Here is a 20,442-nt window from a genome sequence, read left to right on the forward strand (position 1 = left end):
ATAAATGGGAGCACGGTATGGTGAGCTTTGACTATTCACAAAATATAAGAGAATATCTTGATAATATACGCATTTCGGTAGAGGCAAAATACGAAACAGGTTATGGGCAACTGTATGAAAAAGTCATACTAAATACCTTTTTGCAAGGGCTACCCCCAAAACTATATAGAGTTGTAGTATCCAAAGATATTCAGACGTTGGATCTCGCAGTTCATGAGGTAGAGCGATTGATCGAAGTCGACACGATGGTAGCAAATCACAGTAAAGTAAAAATAAATAGCCTAGGCGATTCAAATGCGAACATAAACTTCAAGAGCGATCAGGCGTTCCCTAATTTGTTTTCAAGGGATAACTCCCCAGTGCCACAAAGAAATAAAACGCAAGAACACGCTAGGCAGAAAACAGTACGTTTTCAGCCTATCAAACAATCCAATTATGAAAATAACCATACAATAATAAGATGCTATAATTGCAATCGACCTGGACACATCGCGAGAGAGTGCCATTATGTCCCCAACCGCATACCAAGAATTGCTGTCGGCAGTAGGCAAAATTATGGCAATCATTTGTTCGGAAGGACAAATTTTAGCGCCGGTGGTGCACTAGGCTATAACCAGGGAAGATTGCACCAATCAGTACCTTACAATGCGTACCAAAAAAATGTGTATACCCCTCCTCCCAATAGACAAATTAATTACCGATTTGACAACCCAAATACTCGCCAAAGCCAATATAATGCGAGAATGCCATATAGAAATTATGAAAATTTGACAACGGAAAATGAAAATTTTGTAAGCCGACGGCACTGGCAGTCAGCCCCAGCAAGCAGCACTAACACAGGATATGCGCGTTACCCTAATAATACATGGCGAATGTAGACAGATGTAAATTAATTAGATATGCCTAAGGAAACTCATACGTCTGAATATCTATTACAGGCACCGACAAATGAAATAAATCCTCAGGGAAACATGTCAGGCCCCTCAGAAATATAAATTGGACCCAGAGGGTGCCCAGAATATTTAATACGTCCAAAACGATGGTAGTGCCGTCTTGTAGAGATATTAATAACAAGTTACCTATATTTAATGATTTTTGTGTAGAAAATGTTTATTTTAAGGCTTTGATTGACTCCGGTGCAACGATTAGTATCATAAACTCATGCGTATTTAATATGTTGCCTCTGCATATTAGGCAACAGAAGAACCCTAATAATCCCAATTTAACTAGTGTGACAGGGCATAAATTGGATGCAAAAGGTTTAATCTGCCTAAACGTAAAAAGGGACAATAGGATCTTTCCGACAAATTTTATAATATGCGATAACTTTCCGTATGAGGCAATTATAGGCGCAAACTTTTTAAGGTCCAATAGAGTACTATTAGACGTAGCAAACGAGAGGCTTGTCTACCCGCATAAGGTAGGGGAAGAAATTTCTACCTTAAGAAATCGTAACAGAGGATACGAAGACAACGTAACAGTAAATAAAATTTCTGACGGTATAATGTCGCAATCTCTTGAACCTCATGTCTCGCAAGGAGGAAAAGGAATAATCAGAAACTTGTCCAATTATTCTGAAAGACATTGCAGAGATGAAGTAAATTTAAAAAATAAGGATATTGAATCTGCGAAAATAAAAATAGGAGATATAAGACAGTACAGGTCAAACGAAATTAAGAAAATAGCGGAATTATGGAAAAACATAGTAAAACCCAACGTGACGCCGCAAGATGCCGCAATGGTGCAGCATAGCGCCAGTATAAATCTAATACACAATGAAAATAAAGAGAAATATTACGGATTCACGATAAGGAAAACCAAAGTCCCTCCCAAAACGATGCAAAAAATTCAAATATCACAGATGATTGAGCCAGTGGTTAGCAAATCCGAAATATGGTTTGCGACCTTATCAGTTGAAATTCCTGAAAATCTGCTATGTGAGGAACAGATTATATTTTACGATAAAGGAGAACGTTTTATTTGGGTAACTAATAACCACGAAAAGGATACAATTACAATAAAGAAGGGGACGTGTTTAGTTCAAATTCAAGTTTTATCAGAGAATGATTTAAATACATGGGAAAATTCTAAAAGAAACCTAGTTAACGGCATTAAAACCTCAAATAACAGGTACCCTACAATTAAATCGCAATTTTTAAACAAATTTAATATGGATCATATTACGGACAAGGAACTTAAGAACAAATTATGCGAATTATTATGGAATTTTAAAGATGTGTTTTCCGCATCTGAAGATGATATTGGACTGATACCATTTAATGAACACTCAATTTTAACGACTGGTAATCCTGTAACGAGACAGCCATATCGTGTGCCGTATAAGCACAAAGAGTGGTTAAAAAATAAAATCCAAAAATTAGAAAAAAATGAAATTATACGCCCCAGTATAAGTCCGTATGGTGCACCAGTAATCTTAGTACCAAAAAAGAATGGTGATCTTAAACTTGTAGTATATTATAGAGCCCTCAACAAGCAAGTAGTTAGCGATAAGTCTCCCTTACCAATACTAGATGAGATTCTTGACTCTATTTCAAACAAAAACAAAGTTTTTACTTCCTTGGACCTCACCCAAGGCTATCAGCAAGTAAAACTAGCCAAAAAGGAAGTCCATAAAACTACATTTTAAACATCAGAACACGGTGCATATGAGTACTTGAGAGTACGTTATGGAGTTGAAACAAGTTCAAGAATACGGTGCAGACCTCTATTACACCTGTTAAGAGGATTAACGAATATCATTCATTTTGTTGATGGTGTCATATGCAGGGGGGGAAAAACTGGACATCACTTAACGAAACTAGCGATGGTGTTCGAGAAGCTCAGACAAGGTAATTCAAAATGTAAATTCGAAAAAGTAAATTAACTTAAACCCGGAATAAAATTTTAAGTGGAGGTAGTGACACAAGGAGAGATATCCCCACACCTGAATACAATAAAATGCGTTAAAAATCAAAAACTCCTCAGAACTATGAAGAGTTCAGAAAAATTTTTGGCGTTGTTGGTTACTTTAGAAAATTCGTGCGCAATTACGCCCAAATTGCGAAACCCCTGACAGAAATAAATAAAGGGAATTCCCGAAATGTTACCAGGTCCCAGGAAGCTCTAACGTCTCTAGACCGACTCAAAAAGACACTCACTTCTGAATAAATATGATCACTTTCTGACTTTAAAAACGGAAAATTTGTGGTCGCGACCGATGCTAGCTCCATAGGTATGGGGGTTATTCTTCTGAAAATAATTACCATAGGAAAGCTTGGTCCTTTACAAGAACCTTTTTAATAAAAAAAAATAGAAAAAGTTTTAAGCTATTCAAGTAAAACCTTAACAAAAGGTGAGAGTAGTTATTCCGCCAGAAACTTAGAATTTCTATCTATAATCCACCCCTTTGACAAATTTAGACACTATTTAATTTGTAGAAAATTCATACTATGATCAGACCATAAAAGCTTGTACTACCTGCTCACATTTAAAAATCCAATGGGCATTTTATCTAGATTAATTATGAAAATCCAAGACCTAGATTACGAATTTGAACATTTAAAGGGAAAACAAAACGCAGCTTGCGACTTTTTGAGTAAATACCCAGAAAATATTCCTTCGGAAGATGAAGAAAATGAAGTTAACACTATCAATGCTAAGAGCAAACATGGACGTAAGAAAAACAAAGTCAAAGACACAGTAAAGGAAAATAAGGTTAATTATTGTACCCTGTCTTTAGAAAATATAAAAAGAAAGCAAAAAAAGGACGAAATGTGTTCAGCGTTTATTAATTATTTTGTGAATGACGATGCGTTACCGGATAAATTCAAAACTCTTACAAAAGAGATAGATAATTTTTACTAGGATCCTGATGAAGAAATACTGCGTAGAATCATGACCTCTGAGACAAAAAGAAATCAAACTTCAATAATACCTGTATTACCACAAAACTTAATTGCACCTGCATTTGAATGTTTTCATTCAAATATATGTGTAAATTTTTGAGTAGTTAAAACATATAATAAATTGAAACAATATATTAACGTGCTGTCGACAGTGGAAATACTTAAAAGAATCTGTAAATGCATGCAAAGCGTCCAAATTAAGATAAATTCACCCTTATTTATCCACATTCTCCAGCGGAAAGGGTGTCGGCAGAAATTCACCCCTTAGATATTATCTAATTTGACTTATACTGAGGAAGTACAAGCTTTCCTGTTTCCAGCAGAAGCCATACTTGCATTTTCTCAGTTATTAACCTTATTGGAGGATTTACTTCAGCAAAAGCATTAAAAAATCAAGGTATTTACGCCACTAGTAGGGCCTTGGCAAAATTATTTTTAAAATTTGGCGTTCTAAATAAGATTTTAAGTGATAACGGGGGTAATTTTTTTTCAAAGGTAACAAAAAACTTAAAGAGTTTTCTTAATATAGGGAAAATGGTGACAGCTCCTTACCACCAATAGCCAAATGTTAAACTACAAAACAGGCATACGATATTTTATAATTTTTTAATTATTTGTAAATAATAAATTAGAAACGACTGGGATCAATTCTTACCTTATTTAAATAACGTAATCAATACTGATTATTCAGAAACAACAAAAGACAATCCATTTTATTTACTTTTTGGTCGTGATTTTTGAATTCCATATAATGAGATTATTGAATCTTCGCAGTATTATAATAACTTGGGGAATTGCAAAGAAGAATTCATAAATAGGACTAGAACAACTTATAAAGCAACTAAACAAGAGTTAGTAAAACGTTAAATAAAGAAAGAACTAGAATACAGTCCCCAAGTTATGAAGAGCATTTATTCAAAACTATGAGACAGCGTCTACCTGAACGAGGCAAACACGGGAGGAAAAAAAACTTTCCAACAAAAACTATAGACATTACAGAATAATCAACAGTCACGACAACGATTACAATTTTCACATGAAAAACCCCCGATAGCGGAAAAACTTACAAAGCACACGTTAGCCGAATAAAAAGAGCGAATTTTTCAGACAGATGGGTATCACGTTCCTTATCTATTGACTCGTCATATGCAGATAATGAGCCCCTAAATCAAGATTGGCAGAGCTGAAACCCTTAAATTGTAAACAAAATTATTTGAAGATGAAAGTGATGAGGAAAACTTCGAAGAATTTTTAGCAATGAAAAATCTAGTTATTCCCAAGAAAAAATCCCTAATACCAGGATTTTTCCCTGAAAAAAAAACACCAAAAGATCCAAAAAGCTATTCATTGGAGAGTACAGGAAAGCCAAATTATACAATATTCCCAAAAACCCAATTTTCGCCCGATAGAACTTCGCCCCCTTGTCCCCCCACAAGATGTCTAGACGATTTACTTTCCCTTGCAACGCCGACAGAAAGGTCCCTGTCCTAACAGGAAGAATTAAACAGATCTGTAGAAACCCCTGGTATTATCGTAAAGAAAACTCCTCCAAAAGATTCAACTAAAACAAATCTGCGAGAGGCTATGGATTTAATAAATTTTCTCTTAAAAACGAGTTAAAGAGCATTACCCAAGAATAAAACACCCAACGATGACTCGCAAAACAAATATCGTGATATAACTGCGTCAAAAGTCTAGCCTAATCAGTGGACGTCATGGAGAGAAACCTTTTTGCAAAAAATGCCCCACCCCCCTGAGGATAAGGCATTCAAATGTTGGAGAAGCCCCACAAAAACTCGGGAGTCCTCCCAGAATTTTCAAAAATCTTTTAAATCCCCCGAGTTGAAAAATCATGGCGACAACATAGAGAATCAACCTTCTACTTCCAAGGGAGTGGAAACTTACGAGGGAAGGGCAGGTGATACCTCAAAAAGTGCCATACCTAAAATTTCTCATCTGGTGTCATCTGAAAGCAGTTTCTAAGATTCCGAAGATAAATCAGATCAAAAAGCAGTTAAAAAAAAAGGGAAAGCAAGTCCAACTTTAGCAGCCTCACACGCGAAACCGGCGAACTTAAAACGGGAAGAATTCTCGAAAAAACAATACAAAAAATTTGATCTTATTTCGCTAAAAAACCGAAAAAGAAAAAACCGCAAGAAACAGAAGAGAAAATAACGACACAGTCAGGCAGAACGGTTAAAAAACCTGACAGATTGAAATATCCCTAATTAACGTAAAAACAAATTACAAATCCCTTATGATAATCAACTTGTGATCCCTCATAATAAATTTAACAGTGTACAATTAAAGTTAACCAAGTCAATATTAAAAAAAAATAATAATAATAATACGAGTTATGTCAAAACATTGGTGATCAGAGAGAAAGGTTGGAACAGAAAATAACCAAAGGTAGGAAGATCGTGGTCGACTGAAAACGACAAGTGGTGTTGGACCACGTTTTGTGGGAAGTCTGGGGGAGCTCGCCCTCAAGCAGCGTTTGGTTTTTTGCGGGCGTGCAACATTTACAAATGAAGACCAAAGATTAAAGTATGTGGATGATAGATACGGATTGTTCTCAACCAATTTCTGGTGGAACCTACTATTGGCCGTATGTTTCGTATTCGCAACTTCCCTGACCATAAGAACCCTATTGACGTTGTAATTACGGAAAAATCCTGAGACTAAGAAGGCAAAAACCAAGAGAAGAGCACGGGAAAACGGCTGAAATGTAGAGGTTAAACCCGGAACCCTATGAAAACGTCTAAGCCAAGGAAAAGGAAAGACATTAGAAAACGAGTGGGTATAAACGTTTCCACTCGTCCTCTCTGTCTTGTTCCCCCACTGTAAGGTTGTTAACGTAACACCGTGTGGTTATGACACTGCAACATGCGTTGCTTAAACAGCACGGACGTGCGTGAACAATGTAGGCATGAAATATGTTGTAAAATTAGACCTCAAAATTAATCATGTAGCATAAACTCTGTTTAAATGATTATTTTAAATCTAATGTAAAATTAACTCTAAGTGTTGAAAGAAGTTAAAATAAAGTGTATGTAGTAGTGTATCTTAGAAAGTATAATAAGAGACCACACTTAAAGTTAAAGAATTAATCTTTTATATCGTCGTCAGGCTATAACAACTTAGAAGAAACTTCTCTGTATTGAATTTCCCAATGGGGACTACATATATATTTCCACCAACATGATAAAATTTCGTTTTGTGTACTAATATTAGTGTATTTATTTAACTCTGTCCCATAGCGTAAAATTCATGTACCCAATCAATACGTGACTTATTTGTACTATGAGTATTTACTTTAAAGAAAGTGTGATTCTGCCTTGTTATTTTTATTACAGGAAGTGGATTGACATATTGGATATCGATCATTACAATGATTTGCCCAGTGCAGATACAACCTAGTAGCATCTATTTTCATCATACCTTAACCAACGAAGAGTACTCACTATACACTCTAGGCAATTTTCATCCAAACTTCGTCTACAAAAATAACAGTTACCCTCGATTGTTGTTTCCTAAACCATGAACAATATTACGAATGATGTAACATTTTATCGGAATCTTAATGTTCAGTGCTTCATCGAACAATACAATCACATAAATTCTGAGAACCCAACCGACCATTACAAGATATAAGTACATGAATATCGCCTTTGATAATCATTATGGACTCATATTCCATATAACCATATAGTCACGATACTTGAGGACCCCGAAAACTATTTATGTGTCACAAACTCACGTGTCGAATCCCTTTCGACCATCACTCGAAATCCATCCTATCCCTTCTGTGTGGAAAATTCATATCTCTGTTATCCCATAAATGTTACGAGATAATTTCTGAACAATGGACCTGGAAAACAAAATTAACCCCAGTGACCAACCCCTCAGTGACCATATACCCCTCCCACAAGTTAAAGACAATATGTTGAAGGAGTCACTATAGTTTGATGTTGACCTGTTCCAAACCCAAATTTCAATTCCCCCATGATTAACCCAGAAATCACCACAAAGGTTAATAGACGCAAGCCACAAGCTATAAATTTTCTAAGAGATAAGAATGAATACTTTTATGCAAGAATACTTTCTCTATGTGCCTCAAAATAAGCCAAAAATTATATACTGAGAAGAAAATAAACGCACTCCCAGTGTTCGACCCCTTAATGATAAGGCACCCTATGAACTATCGAAAAGCAGGTGAGAATGAACTCTGATAGCATATTCTCACACCTGTAGTTGGAAGCAACATTTCCCAGCTGACAATTAGAAAAAGCTTGTCGTGTGAACACAATCATGCTCGAACTGTTCCATGAAGAAACTATATCGTAAGTGCTTAAAAAAAATTTTGCCAAGACGAAAAGAGTGAAGGACAATAATTTACAACCGAAGGATTGAGTACACTAAAGACTCGAATGGTGATGAAATAGATGTGAATTTATATATGTTACTTCTTAATAACTTTGATAACTCAAAAATCCCAATATCCTATCATTAACTTTGCGTAGCAAACAGCCCCAGTGAAAGTGTTTTAATGTTACCAGTGAATATGGTAAACCCAATATTGTGTGTTTTAAATCGTTCTTGTATGTAGTGTTAGATGTCCAGATAGAGTTATGTTGCGTTGTCGAACTATTCATTTAATGTAGCGTAGATAGAAAGTAGTGTGCCATATAGACAGCAAAATAAAAAAAAGCCTTGTAAAAAGTGAATTAAAAAAAAAATCTTATGTGAAGGTAGAGTAGCCCCAACCTTGTTGGAAATGTTAAAGTAATCAGTGTTAGATGTAGAAAAAAAATCTTTAGTATAGTAGCTAGCCTAGAACCATGAATAATCTTAGTCCGGTAGATGAATTTTAGATAGGGACGTAGAATAAAATAAGAAAAGTAATAGAGAAAATTTTTAGCACTCCTGCATAAGCCATAACATAAATATAAAATAATTATGTAGAAGAAATAGTTAATAAATTTGCGAACATTTTAAAAGCCCAAAGGCAAGCAAGTACTAATGACGGGACGTCATTAATTGATGGGATGGGTATTATGTACCGTGGAGTAAAATGTAATATATTTAAAATACAAAAATGAAGTTCTTTCTTTCTTAATATAATTGCGACTTCCTATAATTACGTTAAAACTATTTTAAAAAATCAAAAGTCGGTAATAAGCAAAGAGAAAAAACTGTAGTTAGCCACAGACAAAGAACGGCGCTATCCAAGCTTTGGATTTCGCTAAGACAGTAGGCAATAAAAAAAGGTGCTACGCACAATATTTCTAAGGAAGTTTAAATGAAAAGAACCGTGTGAACGTTTGAATCTTTGGCAATTCTTTCATGTTGTATCTCAGTCACCGTTATTGTCATTTGGAGTGGCCCACTGCTGTTCACCTAAATATGCAAGTTTCAATAAATCTATTGCTTTTTTACCTGTGTTCTTTTCATTTTATATGTCCGGATCTAGCCTATTAACAGGAAATTACTTCGCAAATCTCCAAGGACGTTCCCAGCAAATCTGATCTCCAGATAGATCAAATAAAAAGGTTACATCTATGTTCCTACGCATTTTATTTTCTCTAAGTGATTGAGGGTGGCACGGTCATGAGGTTGCTTCACTTCCTACTGGTGCGTGTCAAGACTCGTGGACCAATCTTTAGCACTAAAAGTGGGACTATCGGAGAAATTATAAGGTGTAAGTTCACGACCTCTGGGCATAATATTGCCTTTGACGTGGTCAATATTTATTACCAATTAAGCCAAGTCCCTTCCCCTTTATAGCCACAATTTCTTTATAGTCACATAAGAATTCCATCGCTACACTTTCAGGGATGGATGTACATGCTAAGGTATGTCCCGGGAAGGTACTTTGAAGTACTTACCTCCACTCCTCCCCCCCTCTATATAATGGTAAATTACTGCACATTACTAGTTGTTTTAACTCATATTTCCTCCTATATTACTATCATAATCATAAATCACTGTTTACCTTGCACAACTTCAGCTTTTAATCTTGTTCATTAAAATATATTACAAAATCCTATTTAAATCCTACACCATTTATTTTCCTATCCTTGCTGACTATTGTTATGGTATAATAAAACCAGGTTTGTTGTGATTTCACAACTTTGCTTATCAGAAACCCTTACCCTTGAGGGTAGCAAGCACATGCCAAACACCTCTGTGGTGATAAGACCATTTAAACTTTATTAATTAGGGGAAGGATTCGACAAGAGAGACCAGTAAAAATAACCTAATCATTTTTAAAGAACAAAATATGTCATGGGATGATGTTTTTGAAATCCCTCTTCCACCCAAACTCAAAATTTTCTAAAATTCTACTTTAGAAGCTTTTAAAGTCTATCTAAAGTACTAAAAGATAGAGTGCTAAAAACATCAGAATCGACTTCAGAGGAGACGTTATATCACGGGAAGAGGTTTTTAAAATCCCCATTCCCCCCAAAATAAAAATTTTCCAAAATTCTAATTGAGAAGCTTTTAAAATGTTTATAATGAAATAATATATAGATTGCTAAAAAAATAAGACTCAAATTCAGAGGAGACGTTATATAACAGCTAGATGTTATTTAAATCCCCCGTCCCCCCAAACTCAAAATTTTTCAAAATTCAACTTTAAAAGCTTTTTAAATATTTATAAAGCACTAATAGATAGAGTGCTTAAAAACATTAGAATCGACTTCAGAGGACACGTTATATCACGGGAAGAGGTTTTTAAAACCCCCCTTCCCCCCAAGCTCAAAAATTTCAAAAATTATACTTTAGAAGCTTTTTATATATTTCTAAAGCACTAAGACATAGATAGCTAAAAAATTCAGAATCGACTTGAGATGACACTTTATATCAAGTTAAGATTTTTTTTAAATCCCCCTTCCCCCCAAACTCAAAATTTTCCAAAATTCTACTTTAGAAGCTTTTTAAATATTTCTAAAGCACTAATAGATAGAGCACTACAAATATCAGAATTGACTTCAGAGGACAAATTGTGTTACGGAAAGATGTTTTTGGAATCCCCCTTCCCCCCAAACTCAAAATTTTCCAAAATTCTACTTAAGAAGCTTTTTTAAATATTTCTAAAGCGATAAGACATAGAACGATACAAACAGTAGAATCGAATTTAGAGGGCAATTTGTGTCATGGGAAGATGTCTAATAGATAGAGTGCTAAAAAAAAGTAGAATCAACTTCAAAGGACACGTTATATCACGGGAAGAGGTTTTTAAAACCCCCCTTCCCCCCAAACTCAAAATTTTCCAAAATTTTATTTTAGAAGCTTTTTAAATATTTCTAAAGCACTAATAGATAGATCACTAAAAATATCAGAATTGACTTCAGAGGACAAGTTGTGTTATGGGAAGATGTTTTTGGAATCCCCCTTCCCCCCAAACTCAAAATTCTACTGTAGAAGCTTTTTAAATATTTCTAAAGCATTAATAGATAGAGTGCTAAAAACATCAAAATCGACTTCATAGGACACGTTATATCACGGGAAGAGGTTTTTAAAACCCCCCTTCCCCCCAAACTCAAAAATTTCCAAAATTTTACTTTAGAAGCTTTTTTAAATATTTCTAAAGCACTAATAGATAGAGCGCTACAAATTTCAGAATCGACTTCAGAGGACACATTATCTCATGGGAAGAGGTTATTGAAATCCCCCTTCCCCCCAAACTCAAAATTGTCCAAAATTCTACTTTAGAAGCTTTTTAAATATTTATAAAGCACTAATAGATAGAGTGCTTAAAAACATTAGAATCGACTTCAGAGGACACGTTATATCATGGGAAGAGGCTTTTAAAACCCCACTTCCCCCCAAACTCAAAATTTTCCAAAATTCTACTTCAGACGCTTTTTTAAATATTTATAAAGCTCTAAGAGATAGAACGCTAAAAACATCAGAATCGACTTTATAGGACAATTTTTTTTATGGAAAGATGTTTTTGAAATCCTCCTTCCCCCCAAACTCAAAAATTTCCGAAATTCTAATTGAGTAGCTTTTTAATTGTTTCTAAAAAACTAATAGATAGAACTCTACAAATATCAGAAGCAACTTCAGAGGAAAAATTATGTTAGAGGAAGATGTTTTTGTAACCCCCCTTCCCCCAAAACTCAAAAATTTTAAAAATTACACTTTAGAAGCTTTTTAAATAACATCTTCCCATGACATAACTTGTCCTCTGAAGTTGATTCTGATGTTTGTTGTGCTGTGTCTTACTTAGACCCCAGCACCATGCCGGCACATCAACCAAACGCTGCCAGCAAGAGGCTTGGTTGACCGCCACTGAAGTGTCACAATGTCGCTGGCATGCCACTGGAAGAGGCGGCGGTGTTTGGTTGACTTTGAATTAACTATGCGGCAATTCTTTATTGCTTCAACTGCAAAATCGAAGCTTTTCTTTTCTCGTGAGGTTTAAGTATTTTGATTTTCCTGATTAGACATTAAGCAGGGCTTGCACTATTCCCAAATTTTCGGGGATTTTCCCAGAAATCTCTCTGCCACCCCAAAAAAATTTGGTTCCCCAAATCCCCAAAAATCATCCAATCATGTAGCCAACCCTAGTGATTTATCACTAGTGACTATCCCTGCCAAATATTACTTTGTATAACATAATTCTTCACTAATCTCTTGTACGTTAATTTTTGTCTCTTGTGTTACTTTGCATATAAACCAGACAGACATAATTGCAATATACACGGTTCTTCATATGCTGACAGAAGTATCATCTTTATGAGATTGAGTAATAAAAACAATGTTTTTTTTAACTGAAAGTAAGGAGCAACATTAAAACTAAAAACAAACAGCAATTATACCGTATATGAAAGGGGCTGTCCCCTCCTACACACCTTGCTCTTTACGTTACTTTAGCGAAAAGAGCTAGGGGTTGAGGAGGGGACAGCCCCTTTCATATATGGAATAATTATTGTTCATTTTAAGTTTTAACGTCGCTCCTTACTTTCAGTTTCAGTTCTTACTTACTTTCAATTATTCCGTATATGAAAGGGGCTGTCCCCTCCTCAACCACGGGTGGAAGAGGGATTTCAAAAACATCTTCCCATGACATAATTTGTCCTCTAAAAACAATTAGGTTATTTTTACTGGTCCCTCTTGTCAAATCCTTTTCCTAATTAATACAGTTTAAATGGTCTTATCAACACAGAGGTGTTTGGCATGTGCCTGCTACCCTCAAGGGTAAGGGTTTCTGATAAGCAAAGCTGTGACATCACAATAAACCTGGTTTTAATATACTATAACAAAAGTCAGCAAGGATAGGAAATTAAATGGTTTAGGATTTAAATTGGATTTTGGAATATATTTTAATGAACAAGGTTAAAAGCTGAAGTTGTGTAAGGTAAGCAGTGATTTATAATTATGATAGTAATATTGGAGGAAATATGAGTTAAAACAACTAGTAATGTGTAGTAATTTACCATTATATAGAGGGGGGATGAGTGGAGGTAGGTACTTCAAAGTACCTTCCCGGGACATACCTTAGCATGTACATCCATCCCTGAAAGTTTCATTTTCCTAACCCAACCCCTTTCCAAGATAGCCAAAAGTAACTTAAGTAGAATTTTACCGATTTTGAATTGAAGTTATCAGGTTAGGTTACAAAAGATGCATTTCAATTTACTACTACTTTTTCTTTAAACACGTTTTTTGACACACGTGCTAAACGCTATCTATAAAACAACCTATTTGGCAGCAGTTTACAGTGGCAATTTCAAAAGACTTAAGCATTGAATTTTCAACGTGGTGATATTTGGAAAATTTTTCTCTTTTGAGGATTTTTAGAGGAAAGACTTGGTGATAAAGGTTCTCCCATTGGATAATATAAGAACTAGGATCATTATGCATATTTTAAAGTAAGAATTGTTTTCTTAACATGTCTCCTTATCAGGTGTCACAAGGCTAAACAAATACCCATTTCTTTAAACAAAGAATTAGGGAAATATTCACTGAATTCTTAATATGCAAATTTAATTAAAACTGATCTAACAAAATGTCTTACTAAACAAACTGACTCAATATACCATCTCTCACATACCAACATAAGCAAGGGGATATGTTGATTCTACATTTTCAGTTGCATCCTAGCTAACTTATATAGTCAACTGCAAATTTACTCATTTTTTGTTTTCTAAGTTTGCATTATTTTCTCATCAACAGTTGGTTCTTAATGTCAAATACACAGTGTTAAAACACCTACTGAGTAAGAGCCTCCTAATTTTTTTTAGCTAACAAATGAAGTAAGAGAACAAAAAAAATTTCAAATAACCCTCTAGAATTTACTCCTGCAGGCCAATTGTTTTTGTAGCCCAGGCCTACTACATTAAAGTTGACTAGGCCTAGAGCTGAATTAATTTCCTCACCTCTTCAGTGACATCCTATATGTCAAAATAGTCCTCTCATTAGGTTACTAAATACAGTTGTTGATGTGAAGCATTTCGACCCCAAAGTCTTCACAAAATAGATTAGCCGAAGGCAAAATTCAAACAGAGCCATGTAAAATTAGTTTGATTTTTTTGCCAGAAAAATTGGCGCACATATCTGACAACTGTACGTCCCGCGTTAAGTAAGCTCAGTTGTTACAAATCTTGCAAGCTCTGTTGAACAAGGGGCGAGATGTTGGCTTTTCTAAAGCGCAGAAGAAACTCTACAACATTTCTTGCTTGTTTGCAAGGCAAATCAACAAAATTTTTACCAATAGAAAAAGACATTTTCCTCTTAGGGGATCTACTTATATTGTGGTAGCGATGGTTGAGGAGGGCACAAAAACCAATATTGATAATAATAAAGCGACAAGCTAATAAAGTGAGTCATCGAAAGGATCAAGTTGGGCAATGAGGATTGAAGAAATAAATCGACGCCAAGATGGAACCCAAAGAACAATACAGGGGATTGAACTTGAAAAAGAAAAAACATAGGTAAAACAGCAACTCGAGCTTCAAACGGGAATAAGTGTGAAAAAAGTCGCCCCGGTCATTACTTAAAACGAAGAAATTTTTCTTCTCTTCGACCTTTTTTTCAGGAAGTTTTTTTTTAGCAGTGTTAAAAGTTACGTCAGAATTTTACCAGCACTCGATACCGCACTTCCTATAAGCTAGTGACAACTCAATTGTGAGGAAAAATACTGCTGCCTTTTTATTTTTAGATAGCAAAACAAATAATGGACAAATAATCTGGTCTAGAACTAGTGCTAATTTTATTTATAAGACGGCTGAGATATTTAGCATTCTTGGCAGCGCAATGACGCTGTGTAAGTAAAGAGCCAAATGGGGTCAATACTCAATGTATTATTTATATATTTTTTACCAAAGCACTTCATATGAAAAGAGCTGCTGTAGAAACTCCAAGAGAGCTCATTCGATTAGAAATTAAAACTCCTAGTTCCTTTTTAAAATAAAAAGTCATTGGAGAAAAACACCTCCCCACGCCACTTGTTTCCCCGAAGACATCCAATAAAAATTTTAAAAAGTCATTTTGTTCAGCCCAGTTGAAAGGTTCAATTTTCTTTAGGGGATGACAAGATCACCAGAGCCTTCGGTGCAAGGGCTGTAAGTTAAACAATCCACCCACTGTTTACATATACTACTTGAAAAATGGAATATGTTTGATCCTTCATGTCCGAATACACTAAGGTTATTAAGGTGAAGGTTTCAGGGAAAGGTGAAGGCAGTGTTGAACTATATGAAAACACACCATGTGCATACAGGTTGTCGAAAGGGCGTATCTTAGGAACGGCTTAGGATGTTAAGTTGAAAACTGCAGGGAATGAATGAGAGGGAGGTTCAACTGAAAAAAAGCTATATAAGCAGGCTACTACTACCACTACTACTACTACTAATAGTGACTACTACTACTCTTAACACTACTGCTACTACAACAACTATTCTTTCTACTGCGAAGGCTAAGGATTTTAAGATGAAAATATCAAGGAATGTTGAGGGTGAAGTTGAACTATATTAACAATCTCAATGGGCATACAGGTTGTCAAAAGAGTGTATCTTAGAAACAGCCTAGAGTATTTATTTGAAACTCACATGATATGTTCAGGGAGATATTGAGCTAATCAAAAGTTACCATGTGTGTACTGCTACTACTAGAGTCCAGCTCATTTGGGTCACACAACAACCCAAAATCAATCCGATCTTTCATCCCTTATTTCTATCTATCTTCTGCTACTACTGCTGATTATCTACCTTCTGCTACTACTATTACTAATGCTACCGCTACTACTACTGCTACGGCTAACGGTAGTAAGGTGAAAATTACAGAGAGTGCGGAGCTAATGTTGGAAGCAAATCAAACCATATAATGAGCATACAGATTGTCAAAAGGCCGTATCAGCAAAATCTAAGGAACAGCTTAAGTTATTATGTTGGAACTTTTAGGATATTATGGGGGGATGTTCAATTGACCAGAAGAAAATATATGCATACTACTGCTGCTACTACCGATATCACCACCACTGTGACTGCTACTACTACTACTAACAGCCTGCTAATAATACTACTATTTCTACCACTACCAGGATGGTAGCTTCAGCATTTTTATTGGGATGGGGGGGGGGCTAAAGGGGGTCAACATCCAGGAAATCAAGGGGCTTGAGATATCCTTCAGGGGAAAGGGGTGTTGGAGCATTTGTGAAAAACACAAGCCTAATTGTGTTTTCAAGATGTCTGACCACTAGTTTTGGGAAATTCTTTCATAATGGATACTCAATACCCAATAAAAGGAAAAAAGCAAAAGTGGCATATGCCTGCCCTAAGTCTTCAATAGCCCGTTTTTCTTTAAGCGGTTGTGAAGAAAAGTTACTATTTAGCAAAGACGCTACTCGGTTAAACTCAAAACATTACACAATACATAATGATCAACAAACACCATTAAACAAACGTAAAATTTAGAACTGGTGCTCGGCTTTTACTAAAATTATCAGCAATTAGTTGCTGCAGACAACAGTAGTATAGTAAAGTGAAAACAAGCTTTCGGGAAGTCGAAGGTGAATGTCGTATAGTCTCAAATTTTTTCAACCAGATTTATAGTTTTTTTTATAAATTAGACTCTAAAGCCGTCACAAAGTGCCATATGGTACCCTAAAAGCGTAATTAGGGTGACGTTTTCGAAATATAAAGGCTGACCCGGAGATATGAACATCACAAAGAGCTAATTATAGGTTCATTTATAAACTAATATTCAATATTTAATTTCTTTTTACAAATTCAACTTAACAAGGCAATCACGAAGTGCCATATGGTACCCAAAAAGTGCACTTTGGATTGTTTTTCCATTTTAAAAACTGAAAAAAAAAATATTGTCCCGTGAAAAATAACTTGCAAACAAATTTCTCTGGGAAAATACCCCTGCAGAAATTCTCCTCCGTGGAAAATCCCCTTCCCTGTAAATTCCCCATACTTAAAATGGTAACCGTATCTTTAATTTAAAAGTATTCGAAAAATAAAGTTAGGATTATTAAATTACCTGTTGGGCATTGTTTGGTAAAGAATATCCAGAAAATAAAAACAAATCTTGGCATTATTACGACAGAAACTCTACATTTATTAATACTTGCCAGGGACGCCAATCGGAAGGGAAAAATTAATATATAGAACTTGAAAATTACTTTTCACTTTGCATCTTTGTGGGGTTTTGTGTCCGACTCTATGTGTTTGTAGGTATTTTTGCATCTCTCCCTCTCTGTGTCTGTGTGTCTGAGCTGATGTTTGCTTGTCTCTATTTCCGTCTTTGTTGAATTTTGTGTCTGAACCTGTGTGTTTGTAGGTATTTTTCCTCTCTCTCTGTCTCTCTCTCTGTGCCTGTGTGTCTGAACTGATGCTTACTTGTCTCTATGTCTGTCTTTGTGTATTTTGTGTCTGACTCTTTGTGTTTTGTGGGTATTCTTCTCTCTCTCTATCTCTCTCTCTCTCTCTCTCTCTCTCTCTCTCTCTCTCTCTCTCTCTCTCTCTCTCTCTCTCTCTCTCTCTCTCTCTCACTATCTCTCTCTCTCTCTCTCTCTCTCTCTCCTCTCCCTCTCTCTCTCTGTTTCTCTCTCTGTGCCTTGTATGTCTGAGCAGATGTTTACTTGTCTCTATGTCTGTCTTTGTGGAATTTTGTGTCTGACTCTGTCTGCTTGTAGGTATTTTGCCTCTCTCTCTCTCTCTCTCTCTCTCTCTCTCTCTCTCTCTCTCTCTCTCTCTCTCTCTCTCTCTCTCTCTCTCTCTCTCTCTCTCTCTCTCTCTCTCTCTCTCTCTCTCTCTCTCTCTCTCTCTCTCTCTCTCTCTCTCTCTCTCTCTCTCTCTCTCTCTCTCTCTCTCTCTCTCTCTCTCTCTCTCTCTCTCTCTCTCTCTCTCTCTCTGTGTCTGTGAGCCTGAGCAGAGTGTGATTTTCTGCCTGATTCTGTGCGTTTTTAGGTATTTTTGCCCCTCTCTCTCTATGCCTGTGTGTCTGAGCGGATGTATGCTTGTCTCTATGCCTTTATTTGCGGGACTTTGTGTCTGAAACCGTGCGCTTGAAGGTATTTTTGCCTCTCTCTCTCTGTGCCTGTGTGTCTGAGCGGATGTTTGCTTGTCTCTATGTCTTTATTTGTGTGATTTTGTGTCTGACTCTGTGAGTTTCTAGGTATTTTTGCCCCTCTCTCTCTCTGTGACTTTGTGTCTGAGCGGATATTTGCTTTTCTCTATGGCTGTCTGTGTGTGAGTTTGTATCTGACACTGTGTGTTTTTAGGTATGTTTGCCCCTCTCTCTCTGTCTTTGTGCGTCTGAGTGATGTTTGTCTGTCTCTATGTCTCGCATTGTGTGATTTTGTGTCTGACTCTGTGTGTTTGTAAGTATTTTGCCTCTCTCTCTCTCTCTGCGCCTGCGTGTTTGAACGGATGTTTGCTTGTCTCATAGTCTGTATTTGTGTGATTTTGTGTCTGACTCTGTGAGTTTCTAGTTAATTTTGCCTCTCTCTCTATCTGTGACTTGGTGTCCGAGCGGATATTTGCTTTTCTCTATGGCTGTCTTTGTGTGATTTTGTATCTGACACTGTGTGTTTGTAGGTTTGTTTGCCCCTCTCTCTCTGTGTTTGTGCGTCTGAGTGATGTTTGTCTGTCTCTATGTCTCGCATTGTGTGATTTTGTGTCTGACTCTGTGTGTTCGTAAGTATTTTGCCTCTCTCTCACTCTGTGCCTGTGTGTCTGAGCGGATGTTTGCTTGTCTCTATGTCCGTATTTGTGTGATTTTGTGTCTGACTCTGTGTGGTAGGTATTTTTCCTCTCTCCCTTTCTTTCTCTGTGTGTCTGAGTGGATATTTGCTTGTCTATATGTCGGTCTTTGTGTGATTTTGTGTCTGACTCTGTGTGTCTATAAGTATTTTTTCCTCTATCTCTCTGTACCTGTGTGTCGGAGTGGATGTTTGCTCGTCTTTATGTCTGTCTTTTTGTGATTTTGCTTCTGGATCTATGTTTGTATGTATTTTTGCCTAAAATACTAAACTAAAACTTTAAACTAAAACTTTGAATAAAAACTCTAAACTATAACTTTAACTAAACTAAATCTAAACTAAAACACTAAACTAAAACTCTAAACTAAAAATCTAAACTAAAACTTTAAACTAAAAATCTAAACTAAAATTAAAATAAAACTCTAAACTATAACTCTAAATCTAAACTCTAAACTAAAACACTTAATTAAAAGTCTAAATTAAAGCTAAGCTAAAACTTTAAACTAAAACTCTAAACTAGAACTAAACTAAAACTCTAAATTAAAACTCTAAACTAATTTTCGACGCCTTTGAATATAATGCATTTAAAATTCCACTTTATATTCACTCAATGTAGGATACTTATAAAAATATAAGCCGATTTTATCCAGCCCAAATAAATAATTTATTCATATAACTCTCAATAGATTCACCTTGTCAATCACTTTCATACAGATATTTGAAAATGAGATAATGCCCGGTACAGAAAAAGAAAAACTAGTTATTCTACTTTTAATGACTGGTGCAAAATACTTATTACTCTTGTTTTCGGATACCTGTCTGTAAGTAGGTCAATGACCCAGACTAAGAACTAAAACTCCAAACTAAAACTCTAAACTAAAAATTTTAACTCAAACTCTAAACTAAAAATATAAACTAAAACTCTAAACTAAAACCCTCTAAACTAAAACTGTCTAAACTAAAACTCTAAACTAAAACTCTAAAACTAAAACTCTTAAATAAAACTCTAAACTAAAACTCTTAACATAACTCTAAATTAAATTTCTCTAGACTAAAAATCTAAACTAAAACTTTAAACTAAAACTCTAAACTAAAACTCTAAACTAAAACTCTAAACTAAAACTCTAAACTAAAATTGAAAACTATAACTTTAAACTAATGACTGGTCCAAAATACTTGTTAATCTTGTATTCGGATACCTGTCTGTAAGTAGGTCAATGACCCAGACTAAGAACTAAAACTCCAAACTAAAACTCTAAAATAAAAATCTAAACTAAAACTTCTAAACTAAAACACTCTAAACTAAAATTCTAA

General features: G+C 35.5%; 1 pseudogene across 1 annotated transcript in view; it reads right to left on the reverse strand.

Annotated features, from left to right (window-relative positions):
- The window catches only part of LOC148940823 (phosphatidylinositol N-acetylglucosaminyltransferase subunit C-like), a 98,734-nt pseudogene extending 84,300 nt beyond the window's left edge, over positions 1 to 14,434 (reverse strand). Inside the window, exon 1 of the transcript XR_016143334.1 lies at positions 14,297 to 14,434. The product of XR_016143334.1 is annotated as a phosphatidylinositol N-acetylglucosaminyltransferase subunit C-like (transcript). The remainder of the gene's footprint in view (positions 1 to 14,296) is intronic.
- Positions 14,435 to 20,442: the final 6,008 nt, after the last annotated feature.

This window comes from Artemia sp. Qi Xiang Cuo, chromosome 19, assembly GCF_049724085.1.
Source record: "Artemia sp. Qi Xiang Cuo chromosome 19, ASM4972408v1, whole genome shotgun sequence".
Lineage (NCBI taxonomy): Eukaryota > Metazoa > Arthropoda > Branchiopoda > Anostraca > Artemiidae > Artemia > Artemia sp. Qi Xiang Cuo.